General features: G+C 41.4%; 1 non-coding gene across 1 annotated transcript; it reads left to right on the forward strand.

Moving 5' to 3' along the window:
• Nucleotides 1–11051: 11051 nt before the first annotated feature.
• On the forward strand, nt 11052–11126 carry Trnas-cga. Its single transcript has one exon. It is a non-coding gene; the product is annotated as a tRNA-Ser (tRNA).
• Nucleotides 11127–11335: the final 209 nt, after the last annotated feature.

The raw sequence follows: 11335 nt of genomic DNA on the forward strand, positions 1-11335 counted from the left end.
GTATACTCAAAAACTAGTTTCAGCATTTCTAACTGTTAACGAATTAACGGTTTCAAACTCCAGGAAGTCATGCGTATTGGAACAAATGTCTAAGTTCACTTAACTTATGCCGCCCGTAAAATATTTTGTATTAGCGTTATAGATTTGTAAATGTATTTGCAAGTATGCAATGATTCGTAGATGAGTTAATGAAGAAATAGCTAGCAGTATATTAAGTGACTAGAGTGTAATATTGGACTCTCCCGGAAGTCTTTGTTGTGGGCACAGACTGAGTTCTAGTGTAGCCCGAAGTCTAGGTTTGCCATATTCAACGCTCTTTTCTTCACAAACGCTAAAACTTGAATATAAATTGACAACACCTATATTAGCTAATGGACAAGTCTCCACCAAGCATTTTTGCAAACTGTTTACACGTATCGTGCGCGAATATGAACTACGGTATTAACTTGTGGAGAATGCATAAAGAGCAGTATAACTCACCTGAACTGATGTTCTGGAACTAAAAAACTGCAAACGACTCTTGATAAAAATGCTAGCTCAAATCCTAGAGTTGAGTAGAGCACCAAAGGCGTCCCATTTGCGCAGAACAGATGGTCTGATCTTGTTGCTGCTACAGCGAAACTAAGCTTTTAGTTTAGGCAACAGTGCCACCAGCCTGTAGAGGTGACAACAGCGACGCAGCGCCCCAACACTGGCGCGATTAGCCCGCCATGTGGACGCTTCCGTGCCCGATTATTTAGCGCTGTAAACATTGCGGCTCGCGTCACCTGACCAGAAAAAGTATATAAAGACGCACGCTTAGCAACAACGTAATTTTACACAAACTGAAGACGAGTATTCGGAAACACACGGGACTACGAGGAGTCCCGTGGGTACTAACGTTACATCACTAAAGACAAGGCTACATTTGCGTCGAAGGCACTGTAGGTTAACTCCTAAATAAAACTCGCAACTCCATTTTGTTAAATTTTACAGGGGAATCAAAAACTGTTACTTAAAGGATCCATAAACTGATACAGGTAACGTTGCTACATGTGTAAATATATAGTAGAAGCCTAGTTACTGACAGATCAGAGAAACCCATGCACTTTCAAATCTATATGATAATGAAGTTACTGGTTACTGGAATTATGGAGTTTTCACAGATAGATTCAGGAGGTTTTCATTGCCTAGCATCGATAAGCAGTGTTCCTACTGCAGATGTAGTGTGCAAAAATAGCACTGTATTTGCTTTAAAACTTAAGTTGCTATTTTAGAGATCTAATTTGACAGCCGGCTGGTGTGGCCGTGCGGTTCTAGGCGCTTCAGTCTGGAACCGCGTGACTGCTACAGTCGCAGGTTCGAATCCTGCCTCGGGCATGGATGTGTGTGATGTCCTTAGGTTAGTTAGGTTTAAGTAGTTCTAAGTTCTAGGGGACTGATGACCACAGATTTTAAGTTCCATAGTGCTCAGAGCCATTTGAACCATCTAATTTGACAGACCTCTTGAGAAGGACTAATCCAAAGCAGAATGTACGCTGAAGGAAAAAAAACGCAACATAAAGAAATAGTTAATGTAGAGTAATGAAATTTTGGGAATACATTTGTCTAGGTAACATATTTAAATGATTAACATTGCATGATCACAGGGTAATGGAAGCGCGGGATAAAACATTGCAAATGTGAAATATTGGTACATTAATAAGCAGCGCAACCGCCTGAATGTTAAATACAAGCATGCAATGCATGCAGTGTGCTGTGCAGGTGCCGGATGGAAGTACATGCCTGTTGCACTTGGTCGGTCAATAACAGGGACGGTTAGCGCTGGTTGTGGATGTCGTCCGTTGATGTCCCATATGTGCTCGATTTGGGGAAAGATCTCGTGATCGAGCAGGCCAGGGCAACATGTCGACACTCTGTAGAACATATTGAGTTACAACAGCGGTATTTGGGCGAGCGTTATCCTGTTGGAAAACACCCCCTGAAACTGTTCATGAATGGCACCACAACAGATCGAATCACCAGAATGACGTACAAATTTTGCAGTCAGAGTGCGTGGAATAACAACGAGAGTGCTCCCGCTGTCATATAAATCGCATCCCAGACCGTAACTGCAGGTGTAGATCCAGTGTGTCTAGCAGACAGACAGGTTGGTTGCAGGCTCTTCAACTAGACTCCTTATAACCAACACATGCAATCACTGGCACCGAGGCAGAACTGGCTTCCATCATAAAACACAACAGACCTCCACCCCGCTCTCCAATGGGCTATCGCTTGACACTACTGAAGTTGAAAATGGCGATGGTTTGGGGCAGTGGAATGCACGCTACAGGGTATCTGGGTCGGTGCTGTGCTTGAAGTAAATGATTTGTAACAGTTCGTTATGTCACTATGGTGTCAACTGCTATACAGATTATTGTTGCAGATACAGTACGATGCGCCAAGGCCGAAGATGGTCGTCCCTTTAGGTAGTGCCACGTGGCCGTCCGGAGCCCTTTCTTCTTGCAACCGTACGTTCTCGTGACCACCGTTTCCAGCAAACATGTACAGCGGCTACATTCCTTGCCAATTCTTTCTGCAATATTGCAGAAGGAACATCCAGCTTTTGGTAGCCCAATTACACGACCTCGTTTAAATTCAGTGAGGTGTTGATAATGACGTTTTTATCACCTTAACATAAACTCGCCACGTCCAGTCTCAAAGGTAACAAACGCTCAGGTCCGTTACAGACCCGCAGAACTCCCTTTTGGTGCGTGATTTTATCCGTTGCAAGGAATTATGAATGGTCTGTCATTTCACCCCCATCGACGCGCAAGTCGCCGAAGTGGCGTCAAATAGAAAGACTTGCATCCGGCTAACGGTCAACCCGACAGGAGGCCCTAGTCACACGAAACTTGCATTTTACGTATCACTTTAATCTTTAACTAATTATTGTATAGTGTAATGTACTATCAATTTTTTATAACTGTATATTATTATTTGTATTTATTAATATCTCACATACAGCGATATGATTTAAAACATGAAATACTGCAAGAGTTGATAAAAAAATAAAGCACAAAATTACAACTTCCGGTCTGTTTTCCACGAATTTCCTCACTGTCGTCGCACAAAAGCTGTTCGGTATCAGCCACCAGAATTCTGAGGGAATGCGCGGGTGCCTTAGAACTCCATGTAAATCATATTATTAGTTAACTATTTTTTAGTTTTTGTGGTTAATATTTTCATGGATGCAACAACTGAAGCAAAGGAAGGAATTAGCATAAGAATAAAAATAAATGTATTGATCTTTGAGGATGATGTAGTATTAATCACTGAAAAAGTTATTTCAAAAAGCAAAGAAATTAGAAATAAATGACGGACACGAAATACACCGGCGTAGAACCTCCCGCCACTTTAGGAAACAAACCCCAGAAAAAAATTGCGTTTTGGGAAGATCTTTGATTTGCATCAACATGAACGCTGCATATTTTCGTACTAAGAAAGTATACTTTCAATTCCACCAAACACAGAACGTTGTATTGTGTGGAACTGAGGATCTAGAAACAACGGAGAGGCTTCGTCCCCACAGTGGTACACGACCCCACAACAGGCCAGACTACAGCAGTCCACTCACCCCCCCCCCCCCCCTCCCCGATCAACCCGAAGCAGGGTTATTGTCAGGTTCGCCCTCTGGCAACTGCTCAAACGAACCTAATGATAACCCGAGTCCTGTGACGTCACGAAAGCAGTTTGTTGTTATGAAGTATTGCATGGTCTTCGTCCTAAAGCCTTTGACACATTTTGCTGTTGACAGACGCTTGTGTGTGCACAGTGTTTTGTTGCTGTAAATGGCGCATTTCCTTTGCAACTTAAGTTTAATTTTTTTCCTTCGTTTATATTTTATTGCTGCAGTATTATATTGCAGTAACGGGCTAAAGGAAAATTCTTTGTTAGAGTATCAGTTCTTACCAGTCAAAACTACAAAAATTTAACTGAAAACTAAAACAACGAAAAATTCCCGCGTTTCCCCCGGTTTTTTCCCGGATGAAATTAATTCCCGGGTTTTCCCCGGATTTCCCGGTTGGCCCAGAACGTATATATCCTGTGATACCAAACTTGGAGTCTGTTAATGTAAAATCAAGAAGCATCCCTACCTACCGAGTAAAAGTAGGGGAGAAAGTAGGGGAGGAATCTAAATATGATTGGCCGTAGGCGCTCTAAAGCCCAGAACGACTCACCAGAGACTTGCTGTAAGCATCCTGTCGAGTCCCAAAATCCACATCTCTCGTAGATGCCCTGAGACAGTGTTTGGCGCTGATCCTAGTAATCAAGCTGCCTTCACTGGGAGTTTGTCTTTCCGCATTTCTCCTCACCGCTCGGAAATTGGACTCTGACCTTAAACCCGTGTCTTCCATCTATCCTGTGTTAGGGTACGGCAATTTTTCCTAAATTTTTAACGCAGCAGTGCTACTTTTATCCCTTCTCTACATCGTTTCATCAGTATTTGACTGACCCTCTACTAGTTAAGAGAATGGAAGTTCCAAGTGACACCCCTGCTCCCACTCTCTGGAGTCCTGTTATTCCAGGTATGTTTACTGAGAACTACGAGATGTGTTCAACAAGTAGCGGGAATTTTGTAAATAGCCCGATTCGAGTAGAGTAATGGGCTGAGTCACAGACACATATCTCTACACGTCGATTTGCAGTAGGATTTTGGAATATATAATCTGTTCGAACATTATGAATTGCCTAGAAGAAAACGATATATTGATAAATAGTCACTACGGATTAAGAAAATATTTTTGATGTGAAACACAACAAGCTTTTTATTCACAGGAGATAATGAGTAACATCGACAGGAGGTCTCAAATTGATTCCATATTTATAGACTTCCAGAAGACTTGACACCATTCATCACAAGCGACTTCTAGTCAAACTGCGTGCTTATAGTTTCGTCTAAGTTGTGCGACTGGATTAATGTTTTCCTGTCAGAAAGGTCCAATTTGTAGTAATCGACGGGAAGTCATCGAGTAAAACAGAAGTGATATCTGGCGCTCCCCAAGGAAGTGTTATAGGCCCTCTACTGTTCCTAACCGATATAAATGATTTAGGGGACAGTATGAGTAGTCCTCTTACACTATTTGCAGATAATGCTCTCTAATAAAGTAATCGAAAGATCAAAACCAACTGCAAAATGTTTTAGATAAGATATCTGTATGGTGATCCCTTGATGCCACCAATTTCGTATTGGAGGGCAGCGTGGAGGGTAAAAATCGTAGAGGGAGACCAAGAGATGAATACACTAAAGAGATTCAGAAGGATGTAGGCTGCAGTACGTACTGGGAGATGAAGCAGCTTGCACAGGATAGAGTAGCATGGAGAGCTGCATCAAACCAGTCTCAGGACTGAAGACCACAACAACAACAACAACAACAATCTGTATGGTGCGAAAAGTGGCAATTAACTCTAAACAAGGAAAACCTTTAAGTCATCCACGCGAGAATTAAGACCAATCAGTTAAATTTCGGTTAGATGATAAATCACACATACCGAAAGGTGTCAGTTTGACTAGATACTTAGGTATTGTAACTACTGCACGAACAAGTTAAATTGGACCGATCACAGAGAAAATGTTGGGGGAAACGCGAAACAAAGACTGCATTTTATTGGCAGATCACTTAGAAGCCGCAAAAGGTCTACTAAAGAGATTTACTACAATAGCCTTGTTCGTCCTCTCCTGAAATGTTGCTCCACGGGTATGGGATCCGTACTACATAGGATTGACGGAGAACATCGAAAAAGGTCAATGAAGGGCATTACCGTTTGTATTATCATTAAAGAGGGTAGCGTGTGTCATAGATATGAAACACGAATTGGGGTGGCAATCGTTAAAACAAAGGCGCTTTTCCTTGCGGCGAGATCTTTTCGCGAAATTTCAATCACCATCTTCCTCCTTTGAATGAGGGCGAGATTTTTTTTACGAAATTTCAATCACCACTTTTTTCCTCTGAGTGCGAGAATATTTTGTTGACGCCAGTCTACGTAGGGAAAACGATCATCGTGATATGAGAAATTAAAGCTCGCACTGAAAAATTCAAGTGTTCGCTTCCCTGTTCGAGAATGGGGCGGTAGAGAAACAGTCTGAAAGTAGTTCGATGAACTCTCTGCCGGGCACTTTGTGTGAATTGCAGAGTAGGCATAAATTTAGATTTTTTTACGTTGTTACGTTGCAAAACATGTCTGAAATGTATCTGTAAAGTGTTAACCATATTGTATATTTAGTCCGTCGTGTGCTGTCAGAAAGGTAATACATGTTTCGCTAATATCGGCGATTATTTTGTACAGAAGTGGGGCAGAGAATTTGTATTAATTTTGCTATGAGATAGGAATACCGTGCAAGAAAGCATTAGACACGTTACATATTTCTTTTTATGTATCTCCTTTGAGTAAAATAGGGTTTTCTAGTGGTATAAGCTTTTAGAAGAAGGCCGTGAAGAAGTTGAAGACGTCGAAAGCATTTAGTGCCCAGGCATGTCAACTGATGAAATTGTGGAAAATGTGAAAGATTCATTATGAACGATCACCGAATAAGAATCAGAGAAATCATAGATGTCGCTGACATATCAGTTGGCTCATCCCATGAAATATTTTGGGTATGAAACGAGCGATGACAAAATTTGTTCCAAAAATGTTGAATTTCGAACAAAATTAGCAACGAAAACGAGTTGCTCGAGAGTCGTTAAATGAAGTCCACAACGATGCAGAACAGCTGAAACGTATCAACAGGTGACGAAACGTGGACTTACAGATCTGGCGTAATGAACGCTTAATCGTCCCAGTGGAAGCATTCTGGAATGCTAAGACCGAAAAAAGTTCGACAGCTACGATCAAATGTGACGGTTAATAGTGCACACTGAGTCTCTGACATACAGTCAAAAGAGTTACAATTTCCAAGTCGTTTGATAGAAGCATCCCTTGATAAAAAAATAAATAAAATTAAAAAACCTCCTGAATTCGTGGCGAAAAAAATTTTTCATCACGACAATGCACCTGCTGCTCACATTTTGTTGGTTGTTAGTGTATTTTTGGCCGAAAACAATACTTAATGGTCCCATACACGCCCCATGGGATTTTTTCTGTTCCCAAAAATAAACGAATACGTTAACCAGCCGTCATTTTACAAGCATGCTGAGAAAGTGACGGCTATCCAGAAGATCGAGTTCCTGAACTGAACTGTTCTGAGTATTGGAAAAAGCGCTAAGTTCAGATGTAACGCGTGTTGACGCAACGCTAACATTCAAAAGCGTTCAGATGACGAGCGGTAGAGCGGGTTACGCGGTGCGGTTACTCTCGCAGGCTGTTTCAGTTCCAGATTATCTTACAAGAGGTTGTTCAGTTGTGAAATTACACTGCTCATATAAAATTGCAAAATCCACAATATCTGGGATGATTACTGAAGTATGCGAAATGATCTAGATGAAACATCTTAAGGATTTGAGACGTTGTTAGAAGAGAGCACTGTCACACCTGTTTACAAGGATAGTAGACGTGATCCACAAAACTATTTTCCGGTATCCTTGAGATCTATTTGTTGTAGACTCTTAGAACATATTGTGAGCTAAAACACAATGAGTTATCTTGAGCAGAATGACGTCTTTCATGCCTAACAGGATGGCTGCCGAAATTAATGATTATGTGAAACCCCACCCGCACTTTACTCACATGACATACTGAGAGATTTGGATCAACGCAGTCAGATTCAGTATTTCTTGGTTTACAAAAAGCAGTACGTCGCGTGCATTTACTATTAAAACTACAATCGTATGGAGTACCAAGTGAAGTTTGCGAGTGAACTGAGGATGTGTTGGTAGGAAAGACGCAGTGAGTTATCTTGGACGATTATCTATAGATGTAGAAGTAACTTCGAGTGTGCCCCAGGGAAATGTGTTGGGACCCTTGCTGTTCATGTTGTATATTAATGACCTTGCAGAAAGTATTAATAGTAACCTCAAGCCTTTTGCAGATGATGCAGTTAACTATAACCAAGTACCATCTAAAAGAAACTGAATAAATATTCAGTCAGATCTTGATAAGATATCAGAGTGATACAAAGATTAGCACTTGCTATAAATGGTCAATAATGTAAAACTGTGCACTTCACAAAACGAAACGTAGTATCCTGTGACTATAATATTAATAAGTCACTGCTGGAATTGGTCAACTCATACAAATGAAGCACTTTCTAGGGATATGAAGTAAAATGATCACATAGGTTGTCATGGGTGAAGCAGTCAGTCTACAAAAGAGACTTCTTACAAACCACTCGTGTGACCTAGCCTAGAATACTGCTTAAATGTGTGGGAACCCTTAGCAAATAGGACTAACAGGGCATACTGAACGTATACGAGGAGTGCCCATTCTTTTAGCTTGCCTGGGCCTCATTGGAAGAGGACGAGTATTTCTGGGCTGCACATAATATACTTAGCGATATCGCAGGAAAAAAAGAAGACTGGTATCGTGTGGCGAAAGTTTCAGATTGATAATATATGCCAATCTTCATACTTTACATAAACTGAATTTTATGTGATAGATGCTCTCTTGTTGGACCGATTGATCTTGCTTTGGGGCACATGCATCCCAGGGGCCGCAGGTTGGACATCCCTGCGGTATACAGAGAAGGGTAGCATAAATAGTCACAGGTTTCTTTGATCCGTGGAAGAGTTTCACAGAGGTGTTGAAGAAACAGGACTGGCAGTCTAAGATAGGCGTAAATTATTCTGAGAAAGCCTACTCATCAAATTTAAAGAACTGACTTTAAATGATGGATCTACGAATATACTATAACACCCTCTTGATCGTTCCCTTAGGGATCGTGAGAACAAGGTTAGATTAATTACAGCACGCACAAGGACATTTAAACAATCATCGTTCCCGCGCTCTCCACATGTGAATGGAACGGAAGAACCCTAATAACTGGCACAATGTTACTTACCGTCTGCCATACACTTCACAGTGGTTTGCAGAGTATAGATGTAGATTGCATCGGTAGTCTCAATGGTTAAACATATCAGAAAAAAAATCTAGAACATATAAGTTCTTATATTTCACTTATAAACTTTTTTTCTCTAGTGCTGGTGACACTAAGTGATTGACTATCGCCTATCTGGGTAGACATTCACGCTTACGGAAAAGACAGGGACTCAGGAAGTTTCACAGATTCCGGCATGCCACTTCCTTACGTGACAGTAGGTCATGAAGCATTTGCGCTGATGGTAAATTTTATCAGACCCTACGACAGAAATCAGCTGACTTGTGAGAAATTGTTTACTTAAGAGCCGGCTGAGGTGGCCGAGCGGTTCTAGGCGCTTCAGCCCGGAACCGCGCGACTGCTACAGTCGCAGGTTCGAATCCTGCCTCGGGCATGGATGTGTGTGATGTCGTTAGGTTAGTTAGGTTTAAATAGTTCTAAGTTCTAGGGGACTGATGACCTCAGATGTTAAGTCCCATAGTGCTCAGAGCCATTTGAACCATTTGTTAACTTACGCACGTGAGTATGCTTTTGGTATAGCATGTAATAAATAGAGATTACTACATCGCCCATTAGATATAAACCCGCATTGTGCCGAACACATTGTACAAGCGATTACATTACTTCACTATTATGTTGGAATGAGAACTGGATTTAACACGAAGACATCTCAGAAGGAAATCCACAAGTATAAATGCTACCCACAATCCCGACCCGCTTCATCAGCGACTAACATTCGGGGCTAAACCTACCAACTATTTTGTAAATCAAGCTACACTTGAACATGCAGACCTTATGGTCGATAAAGTTTTCCTATATTTTTCTATTCTTCTTGACTACTCTCCCTTACAAAGGAGCGAAACCAATTCTTTCCCAGGTCGTCGTAAAATTTTATTTTTACGAAATTCCGACGCTACGTCGTCAATTAGTAGCTCGATGTCAATATTTTCTTCTTCGGCTCCACTTACTTTTCGCAATGTACAAGGAAGAAAAATAAACACGGAAAAAATTCGTCAGGTCACGACGGAAACGCGCGATTAAGGGTGTTCATCTGTGCCTAGAGATTTTTTCCGCGAAATCTACGTTAACGCGAGCTATATACTCGGGTGTAAAGTGAAATGTTAGATAACTAAACGCACAATTTGAAAACGCGCATCAGATTTCTGTTATGCGAACTTCACACGTGAAAAAGAGACGAGCAGAGGAGCAATGCAGCTTCAAATGTCATTTAATTTTTAAGCAGAATGAAATAATACGCTGCAAATCTCCCACAATACGCTCCTGAGACTACTAGTCGTATGCCGCAATACGTTATCGTTTTTAGCTAACGTACTATTGTAATTAAAAACAAGAATGATCGAAATTCCTGACTTAACCAAAGGGTAATTTTTCTGCATAAACTGTGTGTAACGTAAGAGAGTATTGAAAGATTTCACCGTAGTTAAATACTAAAGCCACTGAAGGTAGTACATTCAGTCGTCTGGCCTCTTCAGTCCTTCCTTATCCGAATCCGAGAAATACATTTCAGTTCCGTGTCACTTGCTGCGTTGGTAACGAGCCTATTAACAACAGAATCCACGAAGCCAACCAGACGTAGCATTTTGTCTTCTTCTTTTATGACGAGCCGTTCTATATCCCGCCAGTGACGTGTGAAAAAGCTGCGTGTGTTAATTCCAGTACTCCTGGCAGCTTAACAGTTTTGGTACTTCTCGGGCCAAATCTTGCAGCTTCGCTCCAGATCAGTTCCGTATGGGTTCATACTGTAATGGTACAGTAGCAAATGTGATAATGCAGCATTTGTATGATGTGCTCGATGCTGTGAAAATGATTGTTTTTCATGTTTCTACGACACTTATCTACACCTGTGGTATAAAACGGTGCACATAGTACAAATAAAGATGATTTGGTTCTTCGTTCTTGCCTTAAAAAATTAAATTGTTATGTTTTCTTAATTTAAAAAACTTTTATGAACAGTCTTTCGCAGGAGAGCTTCTGTAAAGTTTGGAAGGTAGGAGGCGAGGTACTGGCAGAAGTAAAGCTGTGAGTACCGGGCGTGAGTCGTGCTTCGGTAGCTCAGTTGGTAGAGCACTTGCCCGCGAAAGGCAAAGGTCCCGAGTTCGAGTCTCGGTCGGGCGCACGGTTTTAATCTGCCAGGAAGTTTCATATCAGCGCACACTCCGCTGCAGAGTGAAAATCTCATTCTGGAAACATCCCCCAGGCTGTGGCTAAGCCATGTCTCCGCAATATCCTTTCTTTCAGGAGTGCTAGTTCTGCAAGGTTCGCAGGAGAGCTTCTGTAAAGTTTGGAAGGTAGGAGACGAGGTACTGGCAGAAGTAAAGCTGTGAG

The sequence above is a fragment of the Schistocerca piceifrons genome, chromosome 8 (genome assembly GCF_021461385.2).
Source record: "Schistocerca piceifrons isolate TAMUIC-IGC-003096 chromosome 8, iqSchPice1.1, whole genome shotgun sequence".
Lineage (NCBI taxonomy): Eukaryota > Metazoa > Arthropoda > Insecta > Orthoptera > Acrididae > Schistocerca > Schistocerca piceifrons.